Source organism: Mytilus galloprovincialis, chromosome 8, assembly GCF_965363235.1.
Source record: "Mytilus galloprovincialis chromosome 8, xbMytGall1.hap1.1, whole genome shotgun sequence".
Taxonomy (NCBI): Eukaryota; Metazoa; Mollusca; class Bivalvia; order Mytilida; family Mytilidae; genus Mytilus; species Mytilus galloprovincialis.
Genome location: NC_134845.1, coordinates 5,672,464 through 5,687,004, shown reverse-complemented (window position 1 = coordinate 5,687,004; position 14,541 = coordinate 5,672,464). Strand labels below are relative to the sequence as shown.

At 33.1% G+C, this 14,541-nt stretch overlaps 1 long non-coding RNA gene across 1 annotated transcript; it reads right to left on the bottom strand.

Annotated features, from left to right (window-relative positions):
* Window positions 1-8,380: 8,380 nt before the first annotated feature.
* LOC143043087 (uncharacterized) lies at window positions 8,381-13,438 on the bottom strand. Its single transcript, XR_012968188.1, has 4 exons — window positions 13,267-13,438; window positions 12,761-12,864; window positions 12,282-12,398; window positions 8,381-8,906 (listed from the first exon to the last, which is right to left on the bottom strand). It is a non-coding gene; the product is annotated as an uncharacterized LOC143043087 (long non-coding RNA).
* Between the last annotated feature and the right edge of the window lie 1,103 nt (window positions 13,439-14,541).

Sequence of the window (14,541 nt, the reverse complement as noted above, 5' to 3'; positions counted from 1 at the left end):
AGCCGTAGTCTTGAACGAAAAACACAGTACTCAACGTAAAGTTTTATAATAGGTTACAAATAATTAATGAAAGACGTGTGAATTTAATTGTTTAATCAAAAAGACGTTGAAATGTTCGTATTTTGTGCAATTGAAAATTTAAGGACATGATTTATATTCATATAAGAAATCAGACGATAACCAAGAGAATAATTTAATCTCTAGTGCAACACTTACAAGTCGGAAGAACAAAGACGGAAAACAAACAAAAAATAAAAAAAATATGCCCCAAAAATTACTCGGTAACTTAAAAATTCTAACATTTATCTTAAAATAAGTAAAAATTATGTCATTCAACTCCCAGTTTTCAACTTTTTCTACATGTGCAGAAAATAAACAGGTGTCTTCTATTCCGTCCGCAATTTATGGGAAAACTAAATCTAAATTTAGAACCATATTGAAATTGAAAGTACACATGTAAGATAAAATATAACATGTCATTTCTTCTTTCACAAATTCCAATTTCGAAGAGATATATAGCGAAATCTGTTTTCTTTTATTGTGCCTGTGTGCATCATTCAAAATTAGAGAATGTATTTTGAAGTATCAAGTCTCAATTCAAGATTAAGAATGAATAGAATATAGAATTACGAGGGGGTAGGGGGTAGGACCTTTATCGGAACTCCGGGATCCGGGAATTCTTTTTCCGAATTTCGGGTAGTCGGGATTTGACTTTTTTTTAATTCGGGACCTCGCCGGATTTCGTGTTTTTAAGCCCGGGATTTCAGGATCTGGATCCCTCCTCCCTCCTCCCTCTATTATGGTTAAAGAAAATAGGTCAGGGAAGTTTTGTGATACTTGTAACTGCAATCTAATATTCAGTGGAATGAGCGGTGAAATGTGTTCAGACTATTACATTTCGATGTTTTTTAAATTTAACCAAAGTTTACTGCAAGGGGTGTTTGACGACCTCGATGATTATCCATGAGGATCTCGCACTCGGTCAGCTCTAGGTTTTCACCTAGTTCATTATCATACAAGAATTTAGAAGCCTGTGGTTACTAGTCTTATAATATGAGATTTTGGAGTTCATATAATTAACATTCAACGTTTTTTATCGAATATTTCAAGGCTTTTTGACTATCAATGTTGACCCTCCCCCCCTTTTCCAATTGATTGGATAAAACGAATGGATTGCCGCCCCTATTTCAAACTGAAGTCCTATAAACTGACTGGTATTCGAATTTGTTAAAAGAAATAATTGGTATCTCTCTTGATTCAATACCGTAATGCCAAAAATTTGTTTTCACGAATTCCGAACAGCTAGAAATAGAAGCCCTTTCCATGTCCGATTTTCTCCCACACGAGAAATGTAGCATTCGTACATCAAGCTGAAAAATACGACTGAATTATTCGGGTTACAATTTACATGTAAATCCCGAATGCACATAAAAGTAAAGGTCCAGCCCGACTTTCGGAAATGGACTGTTGTAGATTTCAGATTGATTTCCAGAAATAAAAATCATACAAAAATGTTTCACGCAAATATTCGTCTTTAGACGTGTAAAGTTATACAACGGTTACTAGCGGTCTGGATTGTGATAAAAAGAAGCGCATGCGATGCATAAAATATGTAATGTCGTGGCTCAGGGATGTGTTGAATTATAGAGATGCTTATGCGACACAAAGATAAGATTAATTTACCCAAATGTACTAAGAATTACCACACAACTTAAATTTACTTAAATATTGATTTGTTATCCTGTGCCAGACAGATGGCTGATATTCTGAGAAGAGACGTTGATGAAATGAAGTTTTATGAGAACAAAGATTTTGAAAACACGTCGCAGTGTTTCGATTTTAACAAAAAATAAGGCACCGAAGTCGAAAATAGTTCTAGTTTATAATGAAGAAAATGTCAACCGTTTTCTAGCTTGGCGATCTCCGCACGCACCCGAATATAATAGACAAATACAATACAATAGTACACAAAACGTAACATAAAGAACTTAAGACCGAGCAACACGAACTCCAACAAAACGGTATATATTTCATACAAGTATAGAACTATATGAAGCGTCGTAACTGTTGCGGCGACGTCAATAACGTTGTCGTTGTTTTTTGTTCTGTTTACACTCAAGATTCAACTTTAACAGGGTATAGCTTGAAAAGTAGCACGGTTGCTAAGGACTTTCTTTGCACCAATCGATTCCTCAGACATTTTAGAATCGTCTCATAAATTTAAAAAAAAATCGATTGTCTAATATAATAGAAAATCTTGGAAATGTAACAATTCCTGCCGAATTTCACGATTTTCCCTATATATCCTTTGTAATTTTGGTGTATGATGCTGTTAACTTCAACAGCTCGTATCTCAAAAACGAAAACGGTTACCCCCTTTTTTTATTTTATTTTCCGATTTATTTTTACAAGCAGAATCTACATGTAAAATTTTAAAAAAATCCATTGTGTAGTTTAATTACGTACACTTCGCCTTTTAAATTAAAAAAATATGTCAATACGAAACTCCATCATATTGTTCCCTTGTCCGCCTTTCTAGAATATTTTATTGTTTTGCTCATTGCTCATCAATTGTATTCTATAAAAAAAAGTTTTAGATGCAAGTTGCGTTTAAGTTTCATATGTAATAGAAAAGACATACATTCTAGTTAGCAATATAGGAAAGAAACTATCCCAATCAATGACCTACCTGAGATTACCGTCGGTATTTGATTAAGATCGTGTTGCTAAATCTTAGAGTTTTGATGTTTTGTTTTAAAGACTGTGGTGTAGTTAAGTGTAAGTTTTTTTAATGATTTTTCCAAGGAAATGTTAGTTTGTTTCTGATGTTTTCAGCCTCTCTTTGGCTAGATGACAAAAGAAAACAGTATTGAAGTATTCTAATCACATGTCAGAATTTCGATGGCAATGTCTTTGCGAAGTTAAAAAGACAAAATGAATACAGTTGCATTTCTGTTTTTTATACTTTTTAGTAGTATTAGTCCCTTGAAATAAATTATTCTCATCGGGGTATATTTTAAATCAGTTAAATCATTTGCTATGCATGTTTATATTCCAAAATGTGTTGTTTAAACCAAATGATATCAACTATTTCTTTTCTTTTTTAATTTCCAGTTTTGAAATGAATAAGTCAGAGCATTGGAAACTGTATACACTAATTTACGACAAAAAAAGGACGCTTTCGTGTTCCATCTGCTAGTTTTACTTTTAGACGGGGATGTTCCGTTAGTCCAGTCTAAAGATGTTTTCATACTTTCTTTTTGCTTAATATAGCTCGGGTTTAAAGTGACGTTATTCATCTCGGTGATTGTTATCAATGAATCACTGCTATTTTAATAGTCAAGCATCGCGGTACTTAACCATACACAACTTATAATTGTTTCCGATATTAATATATAATTTATTATATAAAAATATTCAATAATAAATTTTTGGTGTCCATTGTGAAAAGTTGTTATAAACGGGATACCACATCCTAATTTTACAGAGAGTTTTATATGTGGCCTCAAATTAAGATACATTCTGTAAACCTATTGACAATTTAAATAACCCTGTCTTAAATGAATATCAACGGAACACTTTTATTTCAGGCCACAGTTATATCGGTAGCAACTTAAATGTTGTCGTCAATCAAACATGTAATTATTGATGAATTAAGATGTAACCTATGCAAATTCCTAAAACGTACGCCCGCTTACTAAAGGCACATTATGGTGGCATACAATGTGATTATTATCCTTAACTACTTATGACGTCATTATACCAAAACTATGGAATGTGTACTGATTGGTATCATAATCTGGAAGATACAATAGATTTTGATTGTGATTGGCTAATGGCTAGCTGAGACCTACCCAAGTTTTTGGTGTGGTTCGTGTTGCTTAGTCTTTACTTTTATATGTTGTGTCTTCTGTACTATTATATGTCTGTAAGTCTTTTTATTTTTAGCCACGGCGTTGTCATGTTTAACCACTTAGATCATTTGATTTCATCGTGTACAATGCATTGGGTACTTTTATCTATAACAATAGGGCATTGATTTTGTCCGTTATTGAAAAAAAAAGATAAAAGATAAGCAACAACTTCTGGTATACTGAACAGAAAGTAAACAATTCTGGAAAAGCTTAATATACACACAATTTTCAGAGCGTCATGACGGAAACTGAGTGAAAACACTTACTCCTTCAAAACGTTTCAATCTGCTGTATGTATTTGCTCAAATGTCAGAAAAATAAAGACAACAGTAGTATACGGCTGTTCAAAACTCGTAAATCTATTGACAAAAAACAAAATTGAGGTAACAAACTAAAACTGAGGGAAATCTGTTGTTCAGCGGTACATAAGTATATACTTTTTGATAAGACTGAATTGTCTCCCGCGTAATTTCAGAGAAGCTCAAGGTCAGAACAAAACAATCATATCGAAGATTGACTTTTTAATGAGGAATGTTCCTTACGTTAATTTGATCATATTAACAGTCTAAAGTACAAACCAATCAAGTTAACACAATACAATGCTCTGATTTCTTACATTTGAAGATAATGTTCATATATAGTTGCAAATTATAACGATCTTTGTATGGCTTTGTAAGAACTAATCATTTGTTTAATTGAAATCTCATCTTTATTTTTATATATTTTTCAAAACTGACAAACTTAATATAAAAAGGAAGATGTGGTATAATTGCCAATGCGACAGCTATCCACAAAAGACCCAATGACACAGAAATTAACATATGTAGGTCACCGTACGGCCTTCAACAATTAGCAAAGCCCATACCACATAGTCAGCTATAAAAGCCCCCAATATGACAATGTAAAACAATTAAAACGAGAAAAATAACGGCCTAATTTATGTACAAAAGAGAAGGAAAAACAAATATGTAACATAAACATAAACAAACGACAACCACTGAATTACATGCTCTTGACTTGGGATAAGCACATACGGGGTAAAAAATGTTAGTATGATTCCAACCCTCCCCTAACCTGGGACAGTGGTATAACAGTACAACATATGTTACAAACAACAAAAATAAAAAGAATTAAAAACCAATTGTTCAGAGAACAATTGAAGGTCTTTCAACCAATAAGGATCTATTTAGATATGAAAATATTAAAATTCAGTTGAAAATGTCAGTTCCTATGGCTTAATGATGTATAAATATGAATTTTAAGCAAAGGTCAAAATCTAGAACGTCCAATTAACCTATGACCTTGACCTCAATTTCAAGGTCATAGACTAAACATCTCAAATAAAAAGACACTAGTTCCTTAATATGTATGGTTCATGAGTAAAATCACTTTACGCATAATTCTTAATATCAGAGGGGCGAAAACTCCCTTTTATTGTTTACGCACCCTCGCAACCAAAATTTATCAGTTACGACATGTCGCAACTAACAATTTAGTAAAAAAAAATTGTCGATATCTTATAAGGTTAATGAAAAAAGGTGAAAAAAAGCCAAAATCAAAATTAAGAATTTGACCTTGACCTTTGACCTTGACCTAATTTTCATTTTTTTGGACCAAGGATCTTAAATCAAAAGACCCTAGGTCTCTATCACTTATAGTTTACCAGTTAGAAATGCATATCACTGATATCATATATAAAAGGGGGGATAACTCTCATATGGAGTCTCCGGATAGCTTCCGTTGAAATGAAACAGAACATCCTAAGGATATAACGAGCAATTTGGAAAAATAAATTTGTCGGTTTCTTATACGGTTGCGAAGTAGTAGTGGCCACAAGAAAAACAGTGTTTGGGGAGATAACTCTTACAAGGTAAAGGTTTTTGTTACGCGGTGTCAGTTTCAGAAGCGCATTAACTGTTCGATATCATATACCAAATATCTAAGCGACATCTTGTGAAACAAAAAAACAGCGAAGGAAAAAAAAGTTGGCGGAAGAAAAAAAAAAAAAAAAATAATAATAATAATAATAATAATAATAATAATAATAATAATAATAATCAGAACAAACCCTATAGGTCTTTCACCTGAAAGGTTGAAAGACCTAACTATATCGCTAATTAAATGATAACTGATAGAAATATACGCATTTGGCTGGCCGAAACACAATAACTACCATGTTATACAAAAATATAGGTAATACGAGTCAGGAAACATAGCATTATTGCTCGTATCATATTCTTTTGCAGTTGAAACTTCTGTTTTTTGGTGGATGTTTTTTTTTTTTTATAAACTAAAATCTATGAAATCCATAGTTAACCAACGTTTGTCAAATTTAATCTATAAACTAATTACGACTATCGATCACTTTTAAGTCACTGATTAACAATCGAAATATATGAATAAAAAGAAAAATAGTGAACTCCATAGAAAACTCAAAACAAAAAGTGTGATACCAGACTGCAAAAATATAAGTTCAAGCATAAAAAACAAATAGAAAACAACTGCCATTTTCATGACTCTGTACATGCATCTCTTATGTCAAAATTGGTTGATTAAAGCAAGTTTTGTAGCTAGCTAAACGTCTCACTTATATAACAGCCGTATACAATATCATTTTATTGTCAACCATTAGTGAGCATTTCACCTAAAGATAAAGTGGCCATTTGTAAGAATAATACAGATGTTAGCCATTTAGAATATGAAATTAATGACAATTATAAAGATTTTAATAAAAGTAAAGTAAAACAAAATAACGCCAGTGAATACTTTTTCGGTATAGAGATTTAAAACCTTCCCTTGTAGAAAATTTGTACTTATTGTTTAAAGATTTTTCTATCAGGAATATTGTACTAAACTTCGTATAAGTGACAATGGTCTTTAAATAGAGATCCTCGAGATCAAAGACTGTACTCTGCAAAGTGATCGAAGATGATTTTCATTTTATTATCAATTACAAGGTAAATAAAAACATCAGACAAAATTTGTATACTTATATACAATTAGATGATGAACATGTCATTCCTTTCCCTGATGATCAAAATATTTTATATATTGAACCCTATTTTCTTCAGACACGTTAGAACTATTGGCTTCTTTATCAAAAGGTCATTAGAACTGAGGGCAGAGATCTCATTGTAACATGGATATTGAATAATGTAATATGGTGAATTTATCACTTCTGTTTTTGTGTCATTTGACTAATTTTCGTATTCTGTTTTGTTTTTATTTTCTTGTTTATAGTTTGTTCAAACTATTGCCAAAACATTGTAAATGTTAAATGACATAACTAAAAGTTCTTTAATAGAAAATATAGACAATGTAAAAAAGAAGGTGGTGTATGATTGCCAATGAAACAACTCTCCAAAAGACACAAACTGACACAGAAATTAACAACTATAGTTTACCTTACGGTTATCAACAATGAGCAAAGCCCATATCGCATGGTCAGCTATTTAAGGTTCCGAAATGACAAATGTAAAACAATTCAAACGAGACAACTAACGACCTTATATATGTTCAAAAAAATGAACGAAAAATAGATAAGAAACACATGAACAAACGACAAAATCGAAATTATAGGCGCCTGTCTTGGGACAGGCACGTGCATACATACAAAATGTACAATCACCAATTGATGCGATCGGAGCTTAAAATACAATTATATAGTTATCTCCATTCTAATGAAACTGACAGAAAACATCGTAAAATCATGTACGTTCCATAATATACACCTATTAACTGGGTGTGAGGGTAATAGCAAGTTTGTTGTCCCTGAAATACCAACTATTGCTCGAGGCAAAGCCGAGAGCAATAGTTGGTATGCGAAGGGACAACAAACTTGCTATTACCCGCCCAATCAGTCATTAGGTGTTTTATTATACTGAACAACACAGTCATTAAGTGTTTTTACATGTATATACCAAATTAACTTATTTTCTAAAAGTGTACATATATCATCTGAAAGAAAAGAAAAACATGTCACAAAACTTGACATGCACAAGATGAACTATACGTTTGTTTTGTATAGTTCTTTTTGTATTTGTAAATATTTCATTAATTGCAATCAAGACAAGAAATACTTGAATGTGTTAAATTTTCCGTGCATACGATAAAGTTAAGCAAAAGTACACCAAATGCAAATTCACTTTTAGAATACGACAACCGAACCCATATTATGAATAAGGTACTATATTTTAGATCTTTAAAAACAGCGCGCGAAGATTTTCTCTCTTTTATAATTGCTTCTTGTAAGTAAAATTACAATCAACACAAAGATATTATACCGTTTACAATTTTCGAATTTGACAATGCCAAGCAAAATAGTCAATGACATCATTATTGTTCAATGAAAAATAAGCATGAAAAGGTACGGGAAAGATGATTATGAAACTATTAACCGGGGTAATAGTTTTTGAAACTCTTGACTGGCAAATAGTCTGTGGAATGAAATAGCACAATTATTTCATTGTTTTTTTATATAGAAAAAACATACTGAGGTATAATAACATCAATTGTAAATTGATGCCATGAAAATTAGTTACGTTATCCCATAAAAAAGAACGTTACAATCGTTGTTGTATTAGAATGGTTTTTTATATGGATTTGTGTGAAGTGTTGGTACATGTATCAAAAAGGAGATTTGTTTGACAAGTTAACGTCGATCAATTTTAGAACTAAAATGTTTTTGAAAAACGGAGAGTATGTCCATGAATAGTACAAGTGTAAAACCAAATGCCAACACTGCAACTCCTAACATTCCAATGTTCTTTGCACTCTGTCTGGGATCTTCTGCGCATGTCTTGGACCGTATGGTGGAAGAAAGTGTCTCTGAATCAACTTTCAACTCCTTTTGCAGTTTCTTAATGTAATTTGCGATGTATTCGTCAGTTGTATTAAAGACATCACATGCGCAAGGACAGTATGTGGCAAAGTCAATAGTGCTGATTATTGATAATGCTGTTGTTTCAACAACAGCTGGCTGCAAACTGGTACCTGCAATAGTTTTATTGTATTATTTTAAGACATAAATTTTTGGTAAACATTGGATTCCAAGGATACTTAATGTTTACATGTTAACCTCGTATTATAAGGGAACTCTTTTTTTTTGGTTCTAGAACTTTTTAAAAAGAAGTAGACGCTCAAAAATGATATCAAAACGTGACCTTTTCTGATATAAGGTGATATGAATTGCCGCTGCAATACGTCACACTTTTCAGCTTGAAAATATGTTAATAGGTAGGGAAAACTGCGAGAAATATATGATCAGGTCAATAAAGTTTCCTTTTTTGTATAATGTTTTAATTCTTCTTCATCTGTCATCGGTTTGACATTCAGGTTTTTACCTACATACATTGTAATATCCCTCTTTTTGATACTTTGGTATTCCATGTTCTCATCACACTAAACGAAACCAACGAAATTTATAAAAAGATATACATTTTAAAACTAAAAATTTGACAAGGTGAGGCACGTATACACAGTGACACCGCCATCAATTAAGTATTGATAGTTCCTACCTAGTGTTTGACAAACTACAGCAGCGGTTAGATCACTTGTTCCGTCATTTAATTTACTCATCCTACCTAGTTTCTGAAGAACTGCAGTAGCAAGCAGATTGCATGTCATGTTAAAAATCAATAGTTCTAACCTAGTGTCTGACAAATTATTGTAGCAGTCAGATCACATGCCCAGTCATTCTATTGAATGTGTTTACCTAGTGTCTGACAAACTACATTATATATGTTATAGCAGGCAGATTGCATGTCCAGTCATTCTATTGATAGTTCTTAACCAAGTTTCTAACAAACTACATTAGTAGGCAGATCACATGTCCATTCATTCTATTGGCTGTTCTAACCTAGTGTCTGACAAGCTACAGTAGAACCAAGATTACATTTCCAGTCATTCTATTGATAGTTTATACTTAGTGTCTGACAAACTACAGTAGCAGGCAGATTACATGTCCAGTCATTCTATTGATAGTTCCTAACCTAGTGTCTGACAAACTACAGTAGAACGGAGATTACATGTCCAGTCATTATATTAATAGTTCTAACCTAGTGTATGACAAGCTACAGTAGAACAGAAATTACATGTCTAGTCATTATCTTGATAGTTCTAACCTAATGTCTGACAAGCTACAGTTGAACAGAGATTACATGTCCAGTCATTATATTGATAGTTCTAACCTAGTGTCTGACAAACTACAGTTGAACAGAGATTACATGTCCAGTCATTATATTGATAGTTCTTACCTAGTGTATGACAAGCTACAGTAGAACAGAAATTACATGTCTAGTCATTATCTTGATAGTTCTAACCTAATGTCTGACAAGCTACAGTTGAACAGAGATTACATGTCCAGTCATTATATTGATAGTTCTAACCTAGTGTCTGACAAACTACAGTTGAACAGAGATTACATGTCCAGTCATTATATTGATAGTTCTTACCTAGTGTCTGACAAGCTACAGTAGAACAGAGATTACATGTCTAGTCATTATATTAATAGTTCTAACCTAGTGTCTGACAAGCTTCAGTAGAACATAGATTACATGTCTAGTCATTCTATTGATAGCTCTTACCTAGTGTCTGACAGACTACAGTAGAACGAAAATTACATGTCCAGTCATTCTATTGAAGGTTTCTAACCTAGTGTCTAACAAACTACAGAAGCAGGCAGATCACATGTCCATTCATTCTGTTGGCTGTTCTAACCTAGTGTCTGACAAGCTACAGTAGAACGGAGATTACATGTCCAGTCATTCTATTAACTGTTCTTACCTAGTGTCTAACAAACTACAGTAGAACGGAGATTACATGTCCAATCATTCTATTAACTGTTCTTACCTAGTGTCTAACAAACTACAGTAGAACGGAGATTACATGTCCAATCATTCTATTGACTGGTCTCACCTAGTGTCTAACAAACTACAGTTGAACAGAGATTACATTTCCAGTCATTATATGGATAGTTCTACCCTAGTGTCTGACAAACTACAGTAGAACAGAGATTACATGTCTAGTCATTATCTTGATAGTTCTAACCTAATGTCTGACAAGCTACAGTTGAACAGAGATTACATGTCCAGTCATTGTATTGATAGTTCTAACCTAGTGTCTGACAAACTACAGTAGAACGGATATTACATGTCTAGTCATTATATTGACTGTTCTTACCTAGTGTCTGACAAGCTACAGTAAAACAGAGATTACATGTCTAGTCATTATCTTGATAGTTCTAACCTAATGTCTGACAAGCTACAGTTGAACAGAGATTACATGTCCAGTTATTATATTGACTGTTCTTACCTAGTGTCTGACAAACTACAGTAGAACAGAGATTACATGTCTAGTCATTATCTTGATAGTTCTAACCTAATGTCTGACAAGCTACAGTTGAACAGAGATTACATGTCCAGTTATTATATTGATAGTTCTAACCTAGTGTCTGACAAACTACAGTTGAACAGAGATAACATGTCCAGTCATTATATTGATAGTTCTAACCTAATGTCTGACAAGCTACAATTGAACAGAGATTACATGTCCAGTCATTATATTGATAGTTCTAACCTAGTGTCTGACAAGCTACAGTTGAACAGAGATTACATTTCCAGTCATTTTATCGATATTTCTTACCTAGTGTCTGACAAACTACAGTAAAACGGAGATTACATGTCCAGTCATTATATTGATAGTTCTAACCTAGTGTCTGACAAGCTACAGTTGAACAGAGATTACATTTCCAGTCATTTTATTGATAGTTCTTACCTAGTGTCTGACAAGCTACAGTAGAATGGAGATTAAATGTCTAGTCATTATATTGACTGTTCTTACCTAGTGTCTGACAAGCTACAATTGAACAGATATTACATGTCTAGTCATTATATTGATAGTTCATACTTAGTGTCTGACAAACTACAGTAGAACGGAGATTACATGTCAAGTCATTATATTGATAGTTCTAACCTAGTGTCTGACAAGCTACAGTTGAACAGAGATTACATGTCTAATCATTATCTTGATATTTCATACCTAGTGTCTGACAAACTACAGTAGAACGGAGATTACATGTCCAGTCATTATATTGATAGTTCTTACCTAGTGTCTGACAAGCTAAAGTAGAACAGAGATTACATGTCCAGTCATTATATTGATAGTTCTTACCTAGTGTCTGACAAACTACAGTAGAATGGAGATTAAATGTCCAGTCATTCTATTGATAGTTCTTACCTAGTGTCTGACAAGCTACAGTAGAACAGAGATAACATGTCTAGTCGTTATATTGATAGTTCTAACCTAGTGTCTGACAAACTACAAGTAGAACGGAGATTACATTCCAGTCATTATATTGATAGTTCTTACCTAGTGTCTGACAAACTACAGTAGAACGGAGATTACATGTCCAGTCGTTCCAATTGTAGCTTGAAATAGAATCGTATCTCACACAATGTTGATCACCACCAGCGTTATTTGGGTCTCCTGTAAAAAGCAGTTGAATTTCAACCCGTACACAATAAAAACAAATAGTATAATAAAAAAAACCCACAAAAATACTGAACTCCGAGGAAAGTCCATAATCAAATGGCAAAATCAACAGCTAAAACACTTCGAACAAATTGACTGCATCTGTCATAATCCTGACTTTAGACTGGCATGCTCTTATGTGGATATTATATTTAAAAAAATAATCTTTGAATTAAATGATTGAAATGATTAGTGTCTGTTTTTCTCAAATCAGTATTGGTTAAATATATTTCAAATAAGATTGAAGTGTTGGTAAAGACAAGTATAAATCGTTCACATACAGTCACTATCAAGTATGTCTCGTAATTATGCCTCACCATAGCCGAAGGCTCTGAATCCAGTGTCAATACCATTGTTCCATACAAAAGTTCCTTCTTGGTCTATATCTGTTAGTCCAACCCAGACGTTATCATTAATGTACCTTAATATAAAAAATCAGATAAAACGTATTCATAGTTCATGCAACACTGTATAGAAATTGACATTTTAAGGCAAGATCGGTTGCGTTGACTGAGTAAACAGTTACTGCTAAGCATATAAGACTCGTTAGTGACGCCAAACGTGCGTTTGTCTTCAAAAGACTCACCATTGGATGTGTCCTTGATATCGTCCGCATCTGTTGTTCCTAAATCTATACTAGTAGTTTGTTTGTGTATTGTTGAACGATAGAAGCAACATAAACGCTGAGCAAGCTTGATTTCATTTCCGGTTTTCACTCGGTGAATAAACTTGAAAACATATTAAGAAAAAATGAAGGTCCCTCTTTTAGAGTTTAATTGTTTACCTCAATCAATAAGACACTAATATTTGAGGAAATACTTACTCTATTATATACCATTTCATAAAGGCATGTTCTTCTTCAGTCTTTGGCATAAGTATGTCTAAACCTTCAGCTTCACAGGCATTCAGTGCATCATCGTAATATTCACTTCCTAGCTTCTTGTAGCATATATCCTGGTATGGATGTTGGAAGAAACCTAACGGGGAACAGTGGTCTGTAATGTGTAATAAAGAAGTTTTACCTGATAACGATGAATAGTTTGTAAATTGTACAATAATATGTTATCGTGTGGATACAACTAGTTATTTTGAGAAAACAAGCAGGTTAAACTAAGAGAAGAATTGATGCAACATTCTAGCATAAGCAAATAAAAACAAAATAACAATGCACGACCGTTGCATAAAATCTATAATTATAATTAGGCTTAATTTTACAAAGTGCAGAAAAAAGAAGATAGTAAAGAAACAATTTCAAATTATACAGCGACACAAAAAGACTAAAACTTGACAAAAAGGACTACAACGATTTATAATACGCTTCACTGAGCAATATGAAGCCCTAAATAAATTGAGATTATCTCTGGCGCTCAAAGGGGTATGCAAACTACGTTCCATCAGAGGAACCCTTCGTGTTGCGCATGATAAGTATGCTATTAGTCATGATTTACGATTGACAATGTCAATATTGGGTTATGGCTACAACAAGTGTGCAATAAGTACCGAACAGATTCAAACTAATGTAGAATTGTGATTTATATATCATTGGTATAACACAATTTGAATAAATGGGGAATAGAGGTCTGTAAAAGGTATCAAACGGTTTTTACCTGACGGATTGAAGTGGTCTGTGATACTAGGAAACAAATTGGTTTAACAAAATGGAGAACAGTACTGTGGTATGCGATAGAAAACATGATAAGAGTATGAAGTAAAGGGGTATATAGGTCTGAAAAATCAAAACTTTGAACAAATTCAAAATCACCAAAATAAACATGCAAGAGGGACGACAGATACCAAAGGGACAGTCAAACTCTTAAATCGAAAACAAACTGACAACGCCATGGCTAAATAATGAAAAAGACAAACAGACAAAACAATAGTACACATGACACAACATAGAAATCTAAAGAATAACAAACACGACCCCCACCAAAAACTAGGGGTGATCTCAGGTGTTCCGGAAGGATAAGCAGATCCTGCTCCACATGTGGCACACGTCGTGTTGTTTATGTGATAACAAATCCGGTAAATAGCCAAATTCGGTAGGTTACATTCATAAAAGGAATGCAATGTAATGTATCAAGGAAATAGTCAGTAA